This window comes from Nomia melanderi, chromosome 12, assembly GCF_051020985.1.
Source record: "Nomia melanderi isolate GNS246 chromosome 12, iyNomMela1, whole genome shotgun sequence".
NCBI classification, from domain to species: domain Eukaryota; kingdom Metazoa; phylum Arthropoda; class Insecta; order Hymenoptera; family Halictidae; genus Nomia; species Nomia melanderi.
This window is the reverse complement of record NC_135010.1, coordinates 12,599,312-12,622,509: the sequence shown is the minus strand read 5'-3', so window position 1 is coordinate 12,622,509 and position 23,198 is coordinate 12,599,312. Positions and strand designations below refer to the sequence as shown.

At 45.5% G+C, this 23,198-nt stretch overlaps 1 long non-coding RNA gene across 1 annotated transcript in view; it reads left to right on the top strand.

The window, feature by feature from the left end:
- Positions 1-386: 386 nt before the first annotated feature.
- The window catches only part of LOC143175146 (uncharacterized), a 145,672-nt gene continuing 122,860 nt past the window's right edge, over positions 387-23,198 (top strand). The window contains exons 1-2 of the long non-coding RNA XR_012999820.1: positions 387-457; positions 533-609. This is a non-coding gene — a long non-coding RNA (uncharacterized LOC143175146). The remainder of the gene's footprint in view (positions 458-532; positions 610-23,198) is intronic.

Here is a 23,198-nt window from a genome sequence, read left to right as displayed (position 1 = left end):
AAACATATATCACAAGGGAAAACACGAATTTATATTATTTTCCATTTATAAACTTGAAATTTTAATGAATGTTTGAAAAGTTCTAAAATCACTCACTGCGCAAGCGCAGAAAAAAGCGCGTGAGTTTAAATTTGGTACCGTCAGTCAATATCATTCACTACCTTTTTTCTGTGAGAATGAATTTTTATTTATTGTTTTGACCAAGCTAATTTGTTGTTGGTACGTTATTTTAGTTCATCCGTGCCGAATAGGAAACCAATAAGAAATTATCATGGTGTATTTAGGGAAATGAATATTCGCGATTTAAAAACTTTTGGACAAGGTTGTACTCGTCACCGTTGGTTGGCGCCACCGATCACTTTTCCGAACGCCGGCCGCATTCTTCGCGTCGCCATTGCCGGAGGAAGTTCCCTGCGATCCATCGTCCCTTCGATTCCCTTTATCAATATCGTGCGAGGTAAAAATCATCTCCCTTTATGCTAATTCGATTCATTTGAGCCTGGTTGTTATGTAGACACATTAATTTCCATAGGAAACAGTTGCCATTTCGTAATATCTTCGTCGAAGGATCGGTAGCACGACGGAGGCGTGCAGTGAATGTATTGCGTGGTATGTAATGCATTCTTCACTTCAATTTTTATTCAAATCTTCGCATTTTTCACGGCATCTGTCAATATTTATTGATAATCAAGCTGATATTAATTCAATACGGTATTAGTACCATTTCTATGATGCAATATTATGTCCTGGTATTGGACATAGATTTTTCAAGAGAACGAAGTCTATTTTTGTTAATATTGCTTTTAACGTCAGCTTTATGGCTCAGTAGAAGCAAAATATTTTAAGGCTTGACGTAGAACACTGTTAAATTTGAGATATAATTAATTAAGCTTCAGAAATTGAGCGACTTGGATTAGGAAGTGTAATACTATTAATATTGACTTATTTCGTTAGAATAATAACATTTACAGTTGTCTATAGTAATTAGTAAATCATACCAATATACTTCTTCGTGATAGAATCAATTATAGAGTGAAAAATGCGAAAATAATTGAACCGCAGTGAGGAAGCCATTTTGAATTGGCGGGACGGATCCGCTATTTCCCGCCAATAGGTTTAACACCTCTGCCTGCAGATGGCAGCACCATGTATTTTATTTCAAACCTTGGAATAATCCATTATTAATATCTTCAATCATTAATGAAAGTATTCATTAACTAGTTTCACTATACTACAGTCCCTTGAATTATAGAAAGTTATCAAATATACACGAAATATGTATCGTATATTTCGATGGAATTCACCAATGTGAAATGCATTTTTCATACATTCGCTTTATTATTATACAATTACGCTCAAGTAACTCTGAGTAATTCACTCACCCATTTATTAATAACGAATGAATAATGAATACATCTACATATTACATAATTGGCGTAAAGTATGCAGATAGTTTTCCAGCGAACAAAATTTCAGCCATATTAACCCCTTGCCCTGCAGTATCGTATCGGACTCGTGAAGATTTCAAATAAAATTTAACAAATATAAATGTCATTTAATTCTTCCAAGTCTGATTTGAATATTATTTTTCTGTTATTAATTATAATCATTCTAAGGAGACGTAGACATAGAATAAGGGTAGAATTTTCATTCTTCTGTAATGAACTATGAACAATATTTATATTTGGAAAACGATTGACGATTCAATGATTTCAGCAATCGATATATAATTTAGCTTCATCTGTTGAAGATTTTGCACATTTCAAAGAATATTCCTCCTTAAAGGGTTAACTTCTCAAGGCAAGAGATCAGCGCTTTTTCAATGAATTCAACAATCAGTATATAATTTAGCTTCACGTTTTGAAGGTTTTGCATATTTCGAGGAATCCTCGTCCGCGAGGGGTTAATGCTCCTTATTTCTGCGAGTATCGACACGAACGCACGAATCGCGCGGCCATTTTCTAATTTCGCGCAGCGCACAGCCGCAGGAACTACTTAAAATGCACTCGTAATCGGGCTCGCGGCTCGCTGGCCGACCGCATTACGCTATTTTCTCATAATCGTGAAAAGTTTCGCGGTCGTACGTTTATTAAACGCCGTTTCCGGGTTGCCGCGTCTCTGCCCGCCGTCCGGCAGCAATTTTTGCCGGGTAATTCCCGAGCACCCCTCGGTTAAGAAGTAACTAGGGTTGCTGATCCTCGAGTAACCACAGTTACATCCTATCCAGGGATTCCGTCACGCACTCTTTTGGCTTCCAGTCCTGTCCCTCGCAATCACGGGATACGAAAATTTAATTTCAAAAAGAGGAAAACACGTCCGTTCCAATTTCCCGGAAATATTCGTCAATGGGAGTTAAACAATTTCAATCTACCGATGCGTTAGGAGGATTCTAGTTATTTCGCAGTTGAATGTAGAGTTGTACTGAATTAAACCAATCCGAAATAATCAGATTTGTATAGTATTCGAAAGAAAGATGCATTTCGCAATCAGGGAACACCAAATAATTTGAAAAAGAGGGAAACGTCCGTTCCAATTTCCCGGAAATATTTGTCGATGGGAGTTAATATCAATCTACCCGTGCGTTAGGAGGATTCTAGTTATCTCGCAGTTGAATGTAGAGTTGAACTGAATTAAACCAATCCAAAATAATCACATTTATATAGTATACGACTAACGAACGCAATTATAGAATTAGAATTCACGTATGTCTGATCTAAACGAGCTGCAATATTCGTCAATAACATTGTACGGCTGCCTATAGGCACCTACACCGAAACGAAATTTTTCAAGCGCCTTTAGGCGTCAACGTTATCATTAAAATCAATCATACCGCAAACAATCGAAGACCTTTAGATAATAATGATTACATTCGACCAATTATCACACAGAGAACGAATAGTTTCGTTCAACTTATAAATTACTTCAATCATTCACCACTAGAAAATACTCGAGTCGTGAATGTTTAAATGGCTGCCGTATATAATAATCGTTATACTCGAATAACACGGAGCTCCCAGTATTCGGAGCCAGGGCAGCGGCCGGTCGAGGGCAGCTCGAAAAAATCAATTTCAACATTTACGGGCAATTAATGGAGTCGGAAGCGGAGCGGCGGAGTTTATCGATTCGTCGGATGTCCATGATATTAGGATCGCTTTTTGAAAGTATAACGACCGTGCGACGTAAACCGTACATTTTGTAGGGTCGTGTACCCTTTCATCCGCCCTCGGCCGTCATTGCCGCGCGAGCGCAGCGGAATTATACTTTATAAAACAGGGTCCTCGACGCCGAAAACCGACTGGCCCCGTACGCCATATAGAAATCCACCGTCCTCCGCGCGGATTTACGATGCATATTTATCAGCAGCTTCGGTTGCAACGCTCATATTCGTTGGCCCGTGAAACGGCCGATAGGATTGCACGCAGTCCCGATCGATGCACCCCTAAGAAAGTCCGGGCAGCCCTCGCGGAAATTAATTTAAGATGAACGAACACCGAGAAGTTTCAGTTTCGGACGAGTGCTCCGTTCGTCATTTTTCTCTTGTACTCCATTAGTTCGGAACGAATTATCAGTGATATTAAGATTCCTCCGGGTATCGTTCGGACTTAACCCTCTATAGACAGAATTTTGTTTCGTGATTATAACAAAATTTATGCAGTATGAAATTAAGAAATATCAACATACGGACACGAATTAACAGTGTATTCAATAGTTTTAATAATTTCATTGAAACGAATATATTTTGTAACTTTGACGTTACAATGACGTTGAACGTAAACGCCTGTGTGTACAAAAGTTTAAGTTGATTAATTATTTAATGTCGCTCGTCATTTTGCAATGAAAAATTAGATAAATCTATTTAACCCGGTGTATTGATGTGTGACTTTGAAGTTCAGGTTTGGAAGACTAAGTGGAAAAATGATCTAATTAGTCGAACAGCAAGAGATCTACACGTAGTTATCTTCTGTTCTATTAATTAAGCAGTTGATATATAATTTAGCTTCATATATTTCGAAGAATCTTCGTCCGCAAAGGGTTAATCTTCGAAATATCGAAGAGAAACATGTTCCTTTAGTTTCTTGTCTAGATAAGGTATCAGTAAGGACGCAATTATTTGTTTGCCAGGTGAGACTGCAAGGGAATCGATTTTATCTGAAATATTCATGCAACTCCCGGCTACTCTGCATCGCTATTACGCGGCCGATATCGCCGGGAACTAATTATTGAAATGGTCCAGCGCATTTTTCGCCAGAAATCCGCGGCAGAAACACGGAGGAATAGCGTCCGTCGGAGCCGCTAATTAAATAGCCACTTCCCGGCTGTCCGATTCGCGGCAACTTCCGGGACACGGAAGAAACTTTCCTTATTCGCGGAAAGAATGATTCCCGTAATTCAATCGGCGCGAGCGGCGCTCGCTCCGTGATTTATAGGACGCTAAGTGTCCTATTGTAATTGCAGATCCGGGGTATTTAGTATTGTCTTTACATTTCTGTAAGCCGGGGACAAATGAAAGAGCGATTCCGTGTCGCGGGAGCTTTAATTGCTGCGGAAACGCTGGGAGCTCGGTAGTTTAATAATTTCCCTGAAATTGAAAATTAAACCGGTGGAATATTAAACGGAGATCGAAGGTTTCGATAATTGCCGCTATAAAACATCGGCGGTCCCAGCGAAGGAATTAGCGTCACCTCGAGGTATTCGTTTCCACTAAATAAGCGTATAATTCGGCACACAGTCGGCGGCGCCGAATAAATCAGCGTTCCCAGGTGGCAAAGAAATATTCCTCAAGATCGAAGATTTACACCACCCGCGCCATTAAAATTCAGGGCCCGTGGAAGGGTTTAAATGACCACTCTCCCCGCGGGGCGCGGGGATAGTAATAGGCATTTTTCCAGGAAGGAACGTTTCAAGAAAAAATCCGGCTCGCGAACGCAAAAGGAAACAGCGAGGCACGAGCCCCCGTCGCATTCCGCGAAAAGAATAACGCGTGCTCGTGGCCTCATCCGGCACACCTCCGAATAATTGCGAGGCACGTTCCCTCGTCCAGTCTGCCTCCCTCTCTCTCTCTCTCTCTCTGTCTCTCTTTTACACGGTCGCGTTTATTTATCGTCGATTGTTGTCGCGTCGGCATCAGAGAGGCTCGCTTCGTTCCCGACCCGGCAACTTTTTCTTCGCTCGTCCCTCCATTAAAATTCGTAGAGTACTCCTCTTGGCCGGGGGAGTGGCACCCCCGCCTAACATCGTAGTCTACTCGGCTTTGCCCTCGGTTCACTGTTTTCAGACTAGTACAGTGTTTTATGTAGTTTTATAGTGGAATAAGTAAATAAGCTGTTGTACGTTATAAAAATATTTATAGAAATATAATATAGTTTGAGAGAATAGTTTGAATATAGGACTTTCGGTATATTAACCCTTTGCACTCGGAAGCTTTTCACTAGAAACACTCGACACTTTCGTATGAGAAAACATACCTAAATTAAGAAACACAGCTATATTATATAAATGTTCCACATATTGATGCATTATAAAACTTAATATTATATACAACACTTCGTAATTTAGTTACGTCAAATCAAATGGCGACTGAGAGTGCAAAGGTGAGTTTCTAAGGGTGAATTCAGCGATTGAAATTGCATTGCTCTCAGCACAAAAGAATCATACACTCGAAACATCTAATAATATCAATATCAATAACGTTATGACAAACCAATCTATCTTCTATCTATAAACAAAGCATAACAACCCCCAACAGACATAAACCCAGGAAACCTCGATCACCGCAAGAATTGGCAACAACGAACCATCATTAATTCCCCAGAACACAACATACAGTTGACAATCCGCAAGAAACACGTCAGAAATCGATTCCACCCCGGCGACGCGAAGTCATCGCCTTCGCCGGGACTATTTCTCGCGACTCTAATCTCAGGCCGTAGGGGTAGGATCTATAATGCATGCCGCGCGTCGACCAAGGGTATTTCCAATCCTACTCCGCTCCCGCCGAGATAGGGAAAGGGCGAGGAAAAAGAAGAAGGGTAGTTCCTCTCTCGGTCGGAGTATCGGGCATCGAAGTGGCGCGATGTTTTTCGAGGGTGGCGTGACCGCCGCGTCGCGTCGCGGCGTGAGTCACACGCGCGAAACGACTTCAACCCCCGTGGATCCGGCGTCGCCGGCGAGCGTCATTTATTCGTAATACGCGAGGCACGATACGCGCCGCCCGCCCTCGCTCGCCCCCTTTTCCGAGAGATAAGGGCGCGTTTTCACGCTCGACCAGCGACGCCGCGCGATGATACATGTCTACCCGCGGCGGCGACCCCCGGCCTCGTTCGCCCGCGGGACGAGCCGTTTCAGCCCGCGCTCGGATCGAACAGTGCATTATTTATCGGGGGAATCGGAGGTGAAAGTAATCCCGGCCCTGCTAGATCGTGGCTGATAGATGCTCCGTGAATCGGGGATGATAATTGGCCCTCGATACGGCGGAGCTCTCGATCGAACGATAGACGGGGGCGAGGAGGATCTTCGCTCGAGAGATTCGCTCGGTATCTGCGACTGCGATTGCAATTGGCGTAGGGGTGATCCGCGATGTTTAGGATCGAGGAGAGGGATGAATCTCGTTTGCTGGTTGATGCCGGATAATAGGTCAGATTGATTCTTTCTTGCATTCTCTTAAGATTATTGGGAAGGTTCTTGGGAATTACTGCAATTAGCGGGGAAATTGAATAGTCAATCGAAATTTAGATTTATTATTAACCCCTTGCCTTGTAACGTGTCAGACTCGTGGAGATTTTAAACAGAGTTTAACAAACGTAAATATTAAGTTTTGTGAATACAAATTGAATAGTACCCTTTTGTTACGAGTTATAGCTTAGAGAAAACATAGATGTAGAATGTGCCTAGGATTTTTGTCTTTTTTCAATAAATTTTTAATAACAAGGTAGTGTGTCGATCATAGTTGAGAAAGAAATCGTAGGTTAATAGATATTCAGCTTCAATATCAGTGAGACAATTATTGAGAAACTTGAAAACCGTGTTAGAAAACTGAGAACTGACTAAATTCATCCATTCCCCTAGAATTTGCGAAAACCAATTTGATTGATAGATGGTTCTAATGTTGAAAAATAGAGGAAGATATTTGACTATTATTTTATATAACGGTACAGTCTCCGTGCAATAAATTTCATGCTGAAGAAGTACCAACTCGTGGGGCATTCCACAAAGCACGAAGGGAACACCATTTTGTTGCAACCCCCATATGTATTCAGCTACATTTTCGTGATGCTTACGTTTTAATGCTTAAACGACCCCGAAGCCCGATTACTTAATAAATAATAGTTTCATACACGGCTCCCTCGGCGTTCACCCTCAGATCATCGTAAAAAATGCATACGGGTCATACAGATCCGCGTTCAGTATCGCGTAAGATAGGGACCTCCGAAATTAAGTCGCCTCGGCCCGGTATTCTGCGGTCGCGCGGGTCACCGAAGCAAATTCGGCACGTCCGATCGAAAACAATCCCGCGGAGCGATTGTTTTTTAACGCGCGGATGGTGCATCGAGTTCCGTCGATTCTGAACGCACGTTATTATTCAACGCGCTCAGCGCCACGCGAACTATATACGGTACACGAGAATTTCGGTAAGAGAATACTTTTAACATCGAAACATATAAAAGCAGAAACTTGAACGCGAGTTAATGTTTCATTTGAAAAATCAATACGGTTGATGAGCGAAATATAATCGAAATTTCCGTTAGTTCCCATTCTACGATGGTAATGGCTTTTCGGATGAGCAGTTGTTTATTATTGGGACAGCTATTTGCCTTTCCATTTGAATTATTCATCGCTCAACGTTTTAACGTTGTCCGCGACTTTCCCGATATCACCGTTTATTCAACAGGGAAATATTAATAATTGTTTACGCGGAAGGAATATGTTTTACGAACGCTCGCGTATTATAAATATTCCCTTTTCATTTCGGCCGCGCATCGGGTAATTCTCGCGATTCCCGGTCCGCCGTCGCCCTGAAATATTCAACGGATTTATTTAAGTTCACGCGCCGGGCCACACGCGCGCCGGAACTCTTTTCGACGGCCGATTTAGACAAACAACCGCTCTCGGACGGTTTTTCGAGTTGCTTTCACAAATATTTACGCGCCGCTTGTTCCGTCCCCCTGCTTCCAGCTTACGGGAGCATAAAGTAACCATTAGAACAAAAGCGATCGCGAGATGAGACCTCGCAGGTGAGTGTTATCATACAAAATGTACTTGGAACGTTAAGAAAACACTGCGCCCGAAGTAACAAGGATTGTTTCCGTTCCGATCGGTTGTTTGCTCGGGAAATCTTACAAACGTTTCGAGCAGCAATTTATCTAGAAGATACACATAAATGCTTGCACGCTCGAAAATTAGACGTTTAACGATAGTTCCTTCCGTAAAATGTCCCTGTTGTTTTATTAAGGGTTCATCCGTTAAGAGGAGTGTATAAATTTTACAATTCCCCGCGACGCAGCGTATTTTTATGGGAAACTCCGAGTGTACGCGTAACAGTGGACATTTTCTTAAAAGAATACATTTTAATCCCTTCTCCGTAGATTCTCCGTTTCCGGAATTACCATTCCATTTGCCGTACAAGCGTCCCGAGCCAGATAATGCGGCAAACTTCCAGCCGTAGCTATTCCTATCCCGTCTTCCGCTTCTCTCGCCCCGGAAGTTCCGTCGACGGGAAAGTATCCGCAGCTTACTACCCCGGGACAGATATAAATTCATACGTATGACAAAGTGGTGGGCCATTAGTCGTCTAACGCGGAATCTAAGCCCGGACCAGACGCGAATCTTTTCCATTTGCATGTCCGGGGCCGAGCTACCTATTTATTGTACGACGAAACTTTTCGTCGGCCAACCCCGCCGACTGCGCCAGACGGAGCTGCCACCCTTACTTCGCACGCATCCCCTTTTATCTCTGAACGCCTCGCGATGGCTGTTCGAATTTCTTTGAGAGCTGTCGCTCGATAAAGTTGATTGCGGATATCACGGCATATCGGAGTTTCGTATATTTGGAAATTTCTACGTCTCGAATTTTATACATTTAGGAATTGGCGAAGATACAATTGTTTAGAACTTTGTACGTTTAGAACTTCGGAGACATACAATTTTCTGCGTTTAGGATTTTATACATTTAGGAATGAATAAAGTTAGAAGAATTTTCAACGTTTAGAATTTTATATGTTTAGGAACTTGTGAAGTTACAATTTTCTAGTTTAGAACTTTGTACGTTTAAAACTTTGGAGCCATACAATTTTCTACGTCTAGGATTTTATACATTTACTTATAAAATCACTTAGCTTGATACGAATTTTCTACGTTTAGAATTTTGTCTAAATCTCGCTGTAGAATTTGTTTCGTATAAAATTAGATAAATTTAGAATTAATAACCCGAAGATCAACGAGTCACAGTACACATTACTTCCCGAAAAGTAGCAAGTCAACATTCGAATTTCCAAGAGCAAGCAAACCCACTTCCCGTGCAAAGCACTGAAGCTCGATCGATTTCCTAACTCCGCAGTATACGAAACAAGTGGCATATTACTGTAGCAAAGCAACTTCCCGACAAGCAGCAGTTACAATCGTAAACTCGGAACTTCGGGGACTAATGAACCTCTTGCTCTCGGAGTTCCCTTCGCAATAAAAATCTTCTCGACGTCCCAAGATGCGTCGCGTCGACAGCAATCTCCATCCCCATGTTTTCCACCCCATCGGCGGAGAGATCGATTCGATCGATAGCCGCGTCTCGAAAGAATCGAGGGACGGGGCATCCGGTGTTCGCCCACGAAATTTCCTGGATGCACGTTTCCCGGTTGTCGTCGCGCTTAGAAAAAGCCTCGGGCTCGCCGCGATTGGACCGCAAGATTGCACCTATCCCCGAAACGAACGGTGCGTGCGTTGGATCGCGCCGGACCCTTTGCCAGCCCCTAGCGGGCTCCTGTCCCGAATCGTTTCACTTTCTTCGCCCGTTTCTTGTTAGCCCCGGCCCGGAGCTCGGAACAGATGCTCCCGGATTTCGGCGATCGCGGCTGATAACGCGGCGAGGAGGAAATAGAAAACAAGAGTGGCCCACGGTCCTTTGTGTGGGAAAGCAGATGCGTTCCGAGAGAGGCATGCGATTAGGAAGGAGGTTTATAGGCTGCTACGGTTTCGTACGAAATATGTTCCACGCTCGCCATATTCGACTCTTAATTGCCGGCTGTGGCGAGACTTTCGGGGTTGTTGCGGTTGCCTGCTGCGTTGACCCGTTGCCTGTTTGAATATCGAATGAAATCGAATAATAAATAATCACCGATGAAATACGACGTTCGTTTATTTTTCTGGTAAATTATCGGTGGCGGTCGATCGCAGCTCTTGAGGCTAACCCTTCGCGATATGGAGTTAAGCCGATTCCATGTTAAATATCGCATCGAGATCCAGACGAGATAAGGCTTGTTCAATAAATACACCAAGGTTGTTCATTTCTCTGGCAAATGATCGGCGACATAAATTCGGTGGTCGCTACCGAGCGTAACCCTTCGAGGCAGAATTAAATCGGGCAAGATTTCATATTAAACGCCGTTCGGTTCTTCAAGGCCCGTCGGAGATAAGGGTATCTCTAATAAATATAACATGAAGCTCGTTTATTTCCCCGGCGGATTACAAACAGCATAAAGTATACCCGACGAAGGCGGCGGTAGAAGAAATTAGGGGTGTACCGCGCGCCCGCGCGCTCGCTCGCGCGCATCATTAAAACATTTCACGTTGGCCCGATCTTTATTTCCGAAGATAAAATATGGAATAGCTGGCGTATAACGAGTGCACGAAATCATTAGTGATTTAACGCGAGGCGCCGACCGTTCCAGCCGGGACGCGGGGCCGATTGGGATGCGGCTCGGCCGATCAATTTTTCCATCGTTACCCGAAATCGGACGTTTCGGGCGGGGGCTGTCTATGTAAAAACGGCCCGGCTCCCGAGGTCAGTGGTGTGGGGCGTGTTCGGAAAAAAGTGTAATACCGGGCGAAGGCGCTCGAAATACCAATTTAATAAAAACGTTGGCTAAAGATCAGCGAGCGAGAGATAGATAGAGAGAGAGGGAGATAGAGAGAGCGATCCCGCGTGAGCGGCTCTTTAAAAATTCTAAGACGCTCATTGGCCCGGTACGCGGCTCCGCTCCGGGGATGAGGAGGTCCATTTGGCTCGTCGTCGCGGCGGCATTATGCAAAAAACGAATCTTATTTTCCGCCTAATAGCGGGGTCCGCCGCGGGGAAAAGCGCGCCACGCCTTCCCGGTCACTATTATAGCGATATAATGTACAGAGACGGCCGAGACTTTTTTATGGCGGTGCGTGCGAAATTTATGTGCAATATGTGGCGCATCGTTCCCCGGCGAAAGGCGAGAGACCTCGAGGAAAGGGGCGGCGGCGGCGACGAGACGAGGCGGAGGGGCTGACGGGGGAAAAAAGAAGCGAGCCAGGGTGGAGAGGCTCGCGGGGGAAGTCACGGAACACACGCCGCATAATGTCGACGACAAGAACATTCCGACGAACAAAAAAAGCAGAGAAAAGAGAGAGAAAAAAAAGAGGAACGAGAGAAAGGGAGAAAAAGGAAGGGAGGGGAAAAGAAGGAAACGCGTCTGAAATATTACAACTGTCGAGATTTATGCAGCGGTAAATATGCTCTCGCGGTCGTGCCGCGTGTTTAATTGGATCCCCCTCCCCGCGCGCCGCGGACAGGATGCGTCGAACGATCCTCGGGTTTATCGATTGCCTCACGGATCCATTATAATCGCGTCACGTATCGATACGGAGTCGACGGGCGTGAACGTCGTACCGGTTTTCGGTCGATCGCGATCGACTTTTTCCCCTTCTTTTATTTATTAGATCGTAATGTCGTGCGTCCTCGGTATGCGGGGACGGGATTAGTATCTCGTTCCTCTTCGAAAATGTAACGAGTCGACGCGCCGGTTCGGTTTAGGCGGTGGGAATCGATTTCTGGTTTCGGTGTTTTCCGTCGCGCCGATCGCGGGCCTTCCAATTAATTTTATAATGCCCGAACGAGGCCGGCGGACGGCGTTGTTTGTCGCTGCGGAGATAAAAATGTTCGGTTGATAAGCGATTGTTTTTCGAAAAGATTGTCCGGCGATCTGGTCGCGTGGATCGTCGGTGATTCACGTGACTGGGGAAACGTTTGTGTCGTTCGCGTTTCCGGAACGCGTTAAGTGGCATCATAAATAAGGATCGTTTAACGAGTTACCGAGTATTATTGCCCCTTGTCTTACGATTTATTAATTAGCGGAAAGAAAGAGTTACTATTTTTGCATCGGGCTTACGTGTACCTCGACTGTTACCCGAGCCGCTCAGAAGCCGGCGCGGTGGATTCTTGGATGTTTCCTGAGTTTTGTACAATTTAATGGGACAAATAACAGTCTTTTTAGTTATTAAAGGCTTCGCTCGTTTCTTCGTTTTCTCTGAAAAACCCTGCTTCTTATAGCTTCTGGAGATGTAAATCATTTCAGGCGAAGCATCAATTCTCTCAATTCTCCTTTTCTGTACTTAACATTAGCTTTGAGGGACTGGCACATTAATAAGGAAATAAAATTTCATTTCGACTGAAAAGCGAATATTTATTAAACGCGACGTGAGAGCTTCGATGAGATGCAAGGATCATCGCAATCCAGATAGAATTATTCGATTGTCTTACTGTTATTTCACTGGTTCACGAGACTCACATGCTGCAAACTTTCGTTCCTCGCTCGAAAATCCGCTAATAGTAGACAGTCTTATTGCACGGCGAGCCAGCCGAGCTACCAGAATCATTTCGCATTCCCGGCGAATTCTTTCGGAAACGATGCACCCCCTCGGGCCGCCGGCCGGTCAGGTTATATAAGGATATTTCGTGATGGCTTCATCGCTCGCGTGTGCATTTTCTGCGTCTACCATCGGCCGGGGATGTTGTTGCACGAACAAAATAGCCCCGCACGCCACCGCGACGGCGGAAAGAGAGGCTCTTAATGCCGCGGCGGCTTTCGAGAACGCGAATTTTTCGCGGAAACTCTTGCGTGGCCGGCCGGGACTAGTTTTTCGTGGCTCGCTCCGCTAATCTCCCTAACAATGCTTATTAACAGTGCCACTCAACCGGCTGAAACGATCTGATACCCGGCCGATGTCTGTTTAACCCCTTGCCACATGATTTATTCCGAGGCGAACAGGTTACAGATCTCACGAGAGATTAGCTCCTTACTTTCGATGAATCAACCGGCGATTCCCCCGATTTTCCATTGAAACTTTCCATCGAAACTCGCGAGAACCTAGGATCACGATTCCCTTCTAAATAATGAATTGCTGATCATATCGGACTAATCGCCGCACATTACTAACCAAGACGCAACGATCAATCTTTTACATTCATCAATTACCAGCTTCCTTCACCCCGATCGGTTTCATAATAGTTTGATTAACGCGTCACTTTTCTCAAGAATCGATATTTTAGCGTCGCGTCGTAGCTAGGCTAATGTCCATTCTTTTTTATCCGTTCTACAGCGAATACTTAGCACAACGATTCAACGTTAATTTCTCAACGATCGGGGAACCGATACAATGAGCCTTAATTAAACGCGGATCAATGTACCTGGCCAGCTCGGGAATAACTCGATCGAGCGACGCTCGAATAATGGAAAGCACATTATTCTGTAAATGAACCGCGTAGGAAAAGATTCATTTCCGTCGGCTCTTCGTGTTGTTATATCCTGTAGACTCTCCTCGCCATCCGGCTGGCAGCGTTCCTCTCTCTCCCGCTTCGTACGCGAGCGCGACCCTCTCTAACCCTCTCTGCAAAGCGATTCCGAGCACTGGGATTGCGGGTCAGCTGTCATTTCCCAGGCAGAACAAACAGCCGTGGCGGCGATCGTCATGACCTCTCCCCCTAAACCTATTCACCGATGGTTAATTTCGGGGTTCCTGGAATATTTACTTGGTTACTATTTGCTGATTTATTTGCCATCGTTTCCCCTGCCCGTGGTCAACGCCGCCCTCCACCCCCGGCCGGTCCTGGTAAATCGTTAATCGCGTCGATCGCGTTCCGCCGCCGATCAACCGCGACCGACTTTCGCGTTCCACGGCTAATTGATATTCTCCGATGGGGGGGGGGGTGGTGTTGTGCAACGTGTTATTATACAGGGCATTCCGTTTTCATTCGACCGTGGAGGGGAGCCGAACTAGCTGGGGCTGGTTCGAGGGTGATCGGGATTCGACGTCGGAGTTTTTCGGGGAACGCGAGGGAGGGGTTGAGGCGCACGAGATTTTCGGCGTCCTCTTTTTTATAGGATTCTCGGTTGTTGGTGGATAGAATTAGTAAATTTTGAGATTGAGTAATCGAACCGCGATCGAAAAATCCCCGGCTCCGCGTTTTAATGTTTCGCCCCGGACCGGGGGATTTGTAATCTGTAATTTAAATATTTGCACGATCGATTCGCCGCTTCAAAATTTGCAGTTTGCAATTTGAATGTTTGACGGGCGGAAGCTCGCGTGGAACATCTGCAATGTACAACTTCAGCGTTTGAAGGATCCGACGGTAATTTGGCGTGGCGCGACTCGTAATTTCGATATTTGAAACATCGAATCGAGCTTCGAAACGCGACGAGGTTCGATGTAAAGCAGCGCGGCCTCGCGACAGAGTCGCGCGAGAGTCCGAAAATATTTGAAATATTCGCCGACAACAGAAACGAGGCGGATCGAGTGTATTTTCCAAGTTGCGCAGCTGCGGCGGACGGAACCGGTCGAAGCGGAAACTAGGCGAAGCCGCGTCTGCGGAACAATTATTTTTCGCGGCCACGCGCGGTCCAGTTTATTGTAAATCCCCGATGTTTATTCAACGATCTTTGTTTATCGAGCGTAGCCGCGTTATTCGCTTAACGTGCGCCGAATAAATTACCACAAAAATGCGCGCGCCGCGGCGGGGTGGGCGGTTTATGCGCATAAATATCGTATCCGGCCGGACTTCCAAGTGTTTACCCGATTACCCGGCTACGTGTCCGCGAAATTTATCCCGGATTCCGCGCGTCCGGCCGTTTTTACGAAAACAAGGCCCGCCCCGCTAAAAAGCCGGCGAAAGTTTTCGCCGCGATGCGCGCATACCGCGGCGAATTTAAATCGGGCCCGTGCCTCTTCGGACCGGGCATTATTGGCGGAGGACCGATCCGGGGCCCGCGACGAAAAACAATTATACACCGGTCTAGAGAGAATAACGGAGCCGAACCTCGTTATAGCTCGGATCGTCGAAAAAGTTCCGCGAACAAAAAGACCGCAAATCGAATTAAACGCTTTGTTTTTTCACGTGTATCGGGTTCCAGCTGGATCTTGTTGAATAAATTTCAAGTTTACGCGCTTGTTGATTAATACAGTGACTGCTGGCGGAGTTTTTGGTCATTTAAATTGGAAGCGAGAGTATTCGAGTGAACGGGAGCAATCGGATTCAACGGAAACAGTTAAATTTGTGAGCAGTAATGTAGTAATTCTTGATGGACCGAATTTATAGAAGTCATCTAGCGCGATACGTTCATCGTGGATAGTGCAACAGTAACTGAGAAGAATAATAAAATGAGGTATACGCTGTATTCGAGGCAGTAAGTAAAAGTGCGCTTATATGGCTCTGTTAAGGGTTAAATTTCTAAGAGAAGCAGTTATTAATGATTTGGTCAGTTCTTACATTATATCAGTTTGTATGTTCAATAGATATTTTCATATAATATCAATTTTCTAATTTGTAATTCTGAATCTAAAATCTCTATCAATCCTTGTTCACCATGATCAGCGTGTTAATTACAATTACAGTACTCTATTTACAAATAATAACCCTTCGCTAGAAACTTCTTCAAAGCTTCTATTTCTGTTCGGCAGTTTCTTGCCCTCTTATTCCCGGTCGACGTTGAAAACGAGCGCGTTATTCTAGCGGGGATAAAACGCAACAAAATTGTTCGTTAACGACGACGTTAATGGCTTCTTTCTACTTCGACTGGTTCCCAAGCCGTCTAGACCCGTAAACTTTCGACATAAATCAAACGTTCGGCCCCGGCGGAGGTGGATACACGGGGATCGCTCGTTCACGCGGATTTCGTGGTTATTACGAGGGATAAAGACCCGGTAATCTGATTATGAAATGACGGAAGAGGTATCGAAATTCATCTAATCCTCGTCGTCGGGAACTAGGTCCCACGTAGAGTAGGTGCCGCAGGTTTTTCGACGAGCATTTCGGTCGGCGCGCCCCTCGGAATTAGCGTTCGTAAATATTTCTCGTTTCGAGCAGCGAAGGTGGCGAAATTTATAACCCGGATAAAAGGACACGCGTCGAATAAAAGATAGAAATAATTCGTTACCTGCAGCTTGAATTATACGGCAGTTATTTGATCGAATAAACGTCCGGACGGGCCCTTGTGAAATATATCCAATAAAAAGGTATCTACACACGAAATATATTGAATCCAACGTAAAACCGTGGCTTTTCCCGCGAGGTAAAAGGCTATTACGCATGCAGGATAATTGTTGCGCCATTTTTATTGGCGATCGATCAGCGGGAGAGACGTCGGAGAGGTTTACAGGGATCCGTAAAATCGTACAGATTAATTCTGTACGTTTTCGAAAGGGGGAAAAAAAGGAGAAAGCTCGAATCACAGTCTCGTTCGGCGAGCGAAACGTTTTTCGCAGATTGCGGAAAAAGAGGAGTTCCAGCAATCCTCGCTGAAAGTATTAACTGCGAATAAGAAAATCTTCGTCCGGCCGGGGCCGCGCGAGCGAGCGGATCGTCCAATTTACGAAGTTCGCGCGTTCCGCGTTCATTATATCTCATGCAACTTCCGCCGCCGGTAATCGCCGATAGTAACACTCGATCGTGACAATATTTTACGAACTTCTTTAACTGTACGCCTCGCAATATCCAGCTGCTGCCCGGAATCTCTCCGATCGCGAGTTATGGGGGACGGAACAAGAAACGCTTCGCCCCTCTTGGTATCGTCTTTCCGGCGAGACGGGTAAAAACTCGGCGCGGATCTTTCGCCGCGGCGCGCCACTTTCAATTTGATTTTCGGTTTAATCGGCGGTGGCTCGACACCTTGTTCACGTGATGAACGAGAGCGTTGTTATAGAAGAATATTAGAAATGAAATATGGGAAAAATTGATACAGTTGCTTCGAATATATCTTTAGAAGTATCAGTCGTTCTCAATTTGATAATAGAAGATTAATGGTATTTAGCTTTCAAATTAGAAATTTTGCGAAATCTTTTATTTAGTTTAATGCTTCAAGTGTTCTAACATCAAATTGTATTAGAAATTTGCGAAATCTTTTATTTAGTTTAATGCTACAAGTATTCTAACATCAAATTGTACTGAATCTCAAGTTAAAAATTGGTTACTTTACAACTTCCAAGTTAAACATTTTTCGTACGTCTCAAAACATATCCAAAAATTGTCCAAGAACTTCAGTGCTCCAGTTACCCTAGCAGCAAACTATAGTAAAAAATACATAATCGTCGTCAAGCTTTGCATACCTCATTAAACGCTACAAAGACAACGTAATCTCGTTACGAAACAACTTTGGACTCACACTGGGAATCCTAATCCGTCCGAAGGATGCGCCGTCTCCTATATCAGCCGAAATATCGGCGTCGGCGTTAAAGACCGGTTAACCGATAATTCAACCGGCGAGCGACGCGACGTTTTATATCCCGCGCGTGTCCGCCGGACGCGCGCGCGAATAAATTGGACTGGGTCCCCGAGAAATGAACAAGGATAACCTTTTCTCCGTGCGGCCAGAAAAATTGAAATATTTACGATCGCCGGCGAGAGCTGTCGCGCCGGGCCGTGTCCTAAACAGGTTTGAACCGCGTCAGATCAGACGCGAGATAAAACAGCGTCGGTCACCGTGTTTTCGGGTGATCGCCGGGCATCCTCGCCGAGTCATTTCGCCCGGCGGCCACCACGGAAATACTGAATAGTTCGATTTGCGCCGGAAACCGGTTTTTATCCGACACGATCCTCTCCCTCCCCTCTTTCTTCCTCCTTCGCCCCTCGTTTCTCAAACGATCGTTCGATCCCGCAGGAATGATTCCCGACCGATTGATTCGGGAGGACGGCCGACAGCTCTTCGACTTTGACTGGGACCTGTCCGGTAATTAACCGCGGTCCTCGATTTTTTTCTTTTCCGCGGGATCCTTCTCTCTTCTTCGTCTTCTTCTTCGTCGTCGTCGTCGTCGTCTTCTTCTTCTTCTTCTTCCGCGGCCTCAGTGACTCACGCCGACGAAGACCTCTCTCCGTTTTCTCCGCCCACTTTCACCCTCCCCGCGGAATCGTCGAATATTAATAATAGATAATCGCGGGACGAGCGGCCGGCGAATTTATACGGCTCCCGGGATATTAATTTTCATCCATTTCGTGAGTTTCTTAATTTCTTCTTTGGCATTAAACGTCCGGCAGTAAATATCGACGCCGAATACGCGCGGAGGAACGGATCCTTTTTGTTCCATCGCGGCCGCGCGTCCGTTTAATGAAGTCTTGTTAGAAAAGTCCCGCGCGAAGTTAATAATCCGGCGATTAAAGGGCCGCGGTTATTTGTATTCGCCGGTGTTTGCTCTTTTTCGATCGGCCCGACGATATTGATTCGGTATTTTATTCGATCGCGCGCCCTTCGGCTGTTCCCGCGCGCGGCGGACATTTTGTCGGCGAATTTACGCGCACGGGAATTAACTGTTCGCGGACGGATGTTGATATTTCGGGAGATGAAATTTTCATGCTTGGGATACTGAGTCTCTAAGGAACGAGTTAATTACTTAACACTGGAACTGCCGAGCATTTAATACGATTAATGTGTAATCCTTACGGAAATTATGGTAATAGATTATTTTCAGTTTCTTCGGACGTTCATTGTAGTATTCGAGTGAAACTTATTTTCAAGATCGTTTCGAGTATCCAATGCTTTTGAGATGTCAATTTTGACCAGTACGGTAGTTCCAGTGTTGAACAGAAAAAGATCAGCACGTATTTCTCTCTTCTATTATTTCAGAAATCGACGTATAATTTAGCTCCATCTGCCGAAGGTTTTATATTTCAAAGAATCTTCGACCGTAAAGGGTTAAGTGGGATATTACCGAATGGGGTATTGATTTTATTGTCCGAAGAATTAGCTCACTTAACGATCAATTTTTTTCGAGATCTCGCCCGTGGAACGTGTCTGGCTCGATTGTAGTTTCTGGTTTCAGAGTGAACTCGAGATAAAATGCGAAAAATTCGCGTTATGGTGTTCGATGTTCGTCGCATGTTACAGGTGACCCGCGTTAAACAAAGAGGGATTATCGTTCCGTTGAAACATTATGTCCAACATCGAATTAACTTTGGTCGCGCGCACGTGTGCTACGCTCGAGTATTTATTTCGCCTGTTTCGCCGCAGTAGAGTCCATTACGAGTCAACACGTGCGAAACTCGAAGAGCTCTCGGATAAATGTTTCTCGCCGCTTCGAAATTTCGCCGCGTAAACAGTAAAATTACTGTATTTTTTCGACGAGTTCTGACGTCCTCGAACGCGAGTGTCGTGTTCCCGTTCGCGGGACAACATCCATTGTGGAAAAATAATCTTTCTGTCGCTGGGAATCAATTTTTCGGAGTTCTTAAGGAAATATAATTATTTCAGCAATTAGAAGTCAAGTATATACTCATAGCAAACATTATGAGTATTCTTTAAACAATAAACATATAAATTTCTCAAATATAGGTAATAATAAATATTAAAAGTAAATCGTATCTACTAATGATATACTTCGAACAACACCCTTAATTATTGTAAGTAACTCTACATAAGATAAATAACTCTATACAATTATCACTTTCCCACATTTCATTGTCACTAGAAAATCCGCTTACCTCCACTCGTACGAAACAAATTTTCGATTAGTAAACCGACGATCTTGTCCATTGTCCGTCCGTTCCTCGCGCCTCCGCCGAGCGTACACATCGCCGTTGCAGAGCGGAATCAAACGGGAGCAGGGCGCAACGGTCGATGCGGTGCTCTCCCCGTATTTAACGGGAGAACAATTTATTCCGGCCGGCATTGTGTTCGCGGTATTAAAAAGCGAACGCGTTAATAACGACTCGCGCGATCGGCGAGCATTGCAATTAAGTTAAGCACGGTCCGCGGCACAATAAATGTTTTTCATATTTATTTCCGCGCGCCCGCCGCCTCGCCCCTCGCCGATGAAGTAGAACGCATTGAAAAAATTGCCGCGGTCGCCGCCGGAATCGCGCGTAGCCGTGCGCAATTACGATGAAATTTCCACGGCGAACATTCCCAGGCCGTACGCGGGAATATTCAACGATTTGTAAAAAATTTTAAACCCTCACCCCTCCCCCCCCGTGTTCTGTAATTATTCGGAGCGCACCGGCTGCAGCTGGAAAATTCGAAAACACGGTTCCCCGCGCATCATTACAAAAAACGAAGCTCCTGACCCACAAATTTCCAGTGTACCCAATTGAAACGGACCAAACGTTCCCGCTTAATCGACTGGTTTCATGAATCGTTGTATCAAAAAAGAGTTTGCAAATATTGCAACGGTACATTCTCGTTGGAAATGGATTTAAGAGAACCTCTTTTAATTTCCGCACCGTTGTTTCAATGATTTACGAGATAAAACTCGATGTAGATCGAAAAGCGAGGGCACTGCGAAATTTTCTTACCGTTCGTCGGCGTGCTTCGTCGCTTCAGCTCCTTGGCAGTCGAAAAAAGGCCACGAGGGAACTTTCCTCGTGGAAAGTAGGTTACGGAGGGCCACACTATCCAACAACAAACTTGTTTTTTCGCTAGCTCCGAGCCATTTCGCCGGGCAGCTACCGGCTTAAGTGACAAGGTCCACGGTAACCATAGACCACGCTCGCAGAAAACGACTTTACGGTGTAAAGGAGCTGTATAGGTGCTCCGGGCCCCTTGGGTGGGCCCACAGATGCGTGAAGGGAAGAAAGGGAAAGGGCAACATTGTGCGCCACAACGAGCTCCATCGGCGTTGTGTACAAACAGGCCGGGCCACGGACTATAGCCGAAGGTCTCCTAACGGCGAATAAATATTCCCGACGACTCGCGAAACAATTTTCAACGGCCACCGAGGACGACCTTTCAGAGATCACGGAAAAAATTGCTCGGAGAAAGAGAATCGGTGGATCGGAAAATCTGAAAATAGAATGGCACGATTCTGCGGTGAAATATTGTGGGAAGGTGTGAAATCTTTGATCGGATAGTAGCTTCCTTTTCTCGAAATTCTATTAGCTTTCTGGTGGAAAGTTTGAAGTAGAAAATGGCGTCTATTGTCAGCGATCTTAACACTTGACTTGAAAAGAACTATAACTACAACCTCCTCCATTATCTTCCACTAAAGTCATTCAATTCGGTTAGAAACCGTGTTTTGTAAAAATAGAAACCGTGTTTGATAAATCGCAAATAGTCCCACTTCAAGACTTACTAAATAAAAGGTAAACAGAATCAAAGGCAATACGTTGCTAAGTGAAAAGGAGATCTCCCCATTGGCTAAGTGTTAACCTTTATAAATCCACTTGCACAACTGTAATTCGCGTGTTCCATATATTTCCCATATACGAAGTTTCTAAAAGTCCCAGATTAGGAGAACGAATCCCTGTTTCCCTGTCCATCGCGCAAACGAGAGGAGTAAATCTCTATTCAATTAATATTTCCCAAACCAGCCGTGAGGCGCGCGAATCTACATGAATATTCGCGGACGGGATTCATAAGTTTCAAGAATTCCGCAGCTCTCTCGAGGAGCGGAGCCTTTTAACAATATTCAAGACCGCGCGCATTCAGGGCCGTAGTATTCCACTACTTAGCGCCCCTATTGAATATTAATGCCCCATTCTACTGGAAGCTGTCCTCCCGACGAATTCCTTTGGCACTTCCTTCCGCTCTCGAAATACACACAGAGACTGCCGGATGTAAACAGTCTTTTCCCGAAAATTTTCGGCGGCCCTCGCAGGTAGCCCGGCCGGGAGCTGACCTAGAGTTCCGGGGGCGACGGTGAATCCTTCTTTCGGGACACGTTCCCGGCGACGACCACGGGCCCCCGCGGTTTGAAATCTTGAACGGGGCACGCTTAAATTCACAAACAAACGCGCGGACTTTCCGCGACGACATACCTCGCACACGTTTCGGTATTCCCTCTCGCGCCGCGCTCCTCCGAGGATTCCCTTTCGTGAAAATATCATAGGGGAGGGACCCGCGCGCTGCGACCAGGGTAGAAAAACGACGCGCCGTCATGGTTTACGTAGCTGGCTGCGAAATGGCACCGGAAGTGCCCGCCGCGTTCAACTCTCCCCCGGATAATGGAAACTGGAAAATTGCAATATAAATCGCGCGCACGTGATACGCACTTTTGTCCTCTCCTCCTGGGAAGTACGCTTATCTGGGAGTGCACCAGGCGAGCTGGTTAAAATTTGAAGGCGAAATGGCCCTTTCATTGAGACGCTTAGGAAGCTCGAAGAACGAAGGACGGATTGAATTTTTCATTCGATTCGAAATTCTTCGTTCCGCTTAAAACGTTTCGAGTCCCATTCCGTTTTACTCGAGCGCTGTTCAAACGTTATTATATGCTAATCGCGTCACAGCAAATACAAATGTCCGAACGCTCGCCCTCTTCCGTGTAATTTAAATATACGACGAAACCCTGACGATGCACTCGCCGGGCCCGACGCTCTTCCCGTGAGGCGGGTCGCCGTTACATTAGTCCTGATTGAAAGTACAACGCGAGGAGCATGACAGCCTCTGATCAGTCGGCCATTACGCGTCCGTCCGTTTCTAGACAGTGTAATATCCACGTAGCGGCCCTCCCCCCGGACCTCGCATACTCTTCCACAATTAACCGGCCGCGAAAAATCCGCGGAACTACGGGCCCCGTGATTGGACTCGGGATTTTACGCGTTTCCGACAAACCGCGAACACCGCGTATTCGAAAAATCCCGTTGAATCCCGGGTTTCAACGGCTGCCGGGTACATTAGGCGCGCCCGGCGCGCGAGCTCGGTAGATACTTTACAAGATTTCAAAGCATCGGGTTACAATTAGATTCGATTCCCGTGATTATCTCGCCGCCGCTCGGTTCCCTGGAAGAATGGCTCGCGATCGCCCCGGACCGCGTCGAGCCGCTCGAG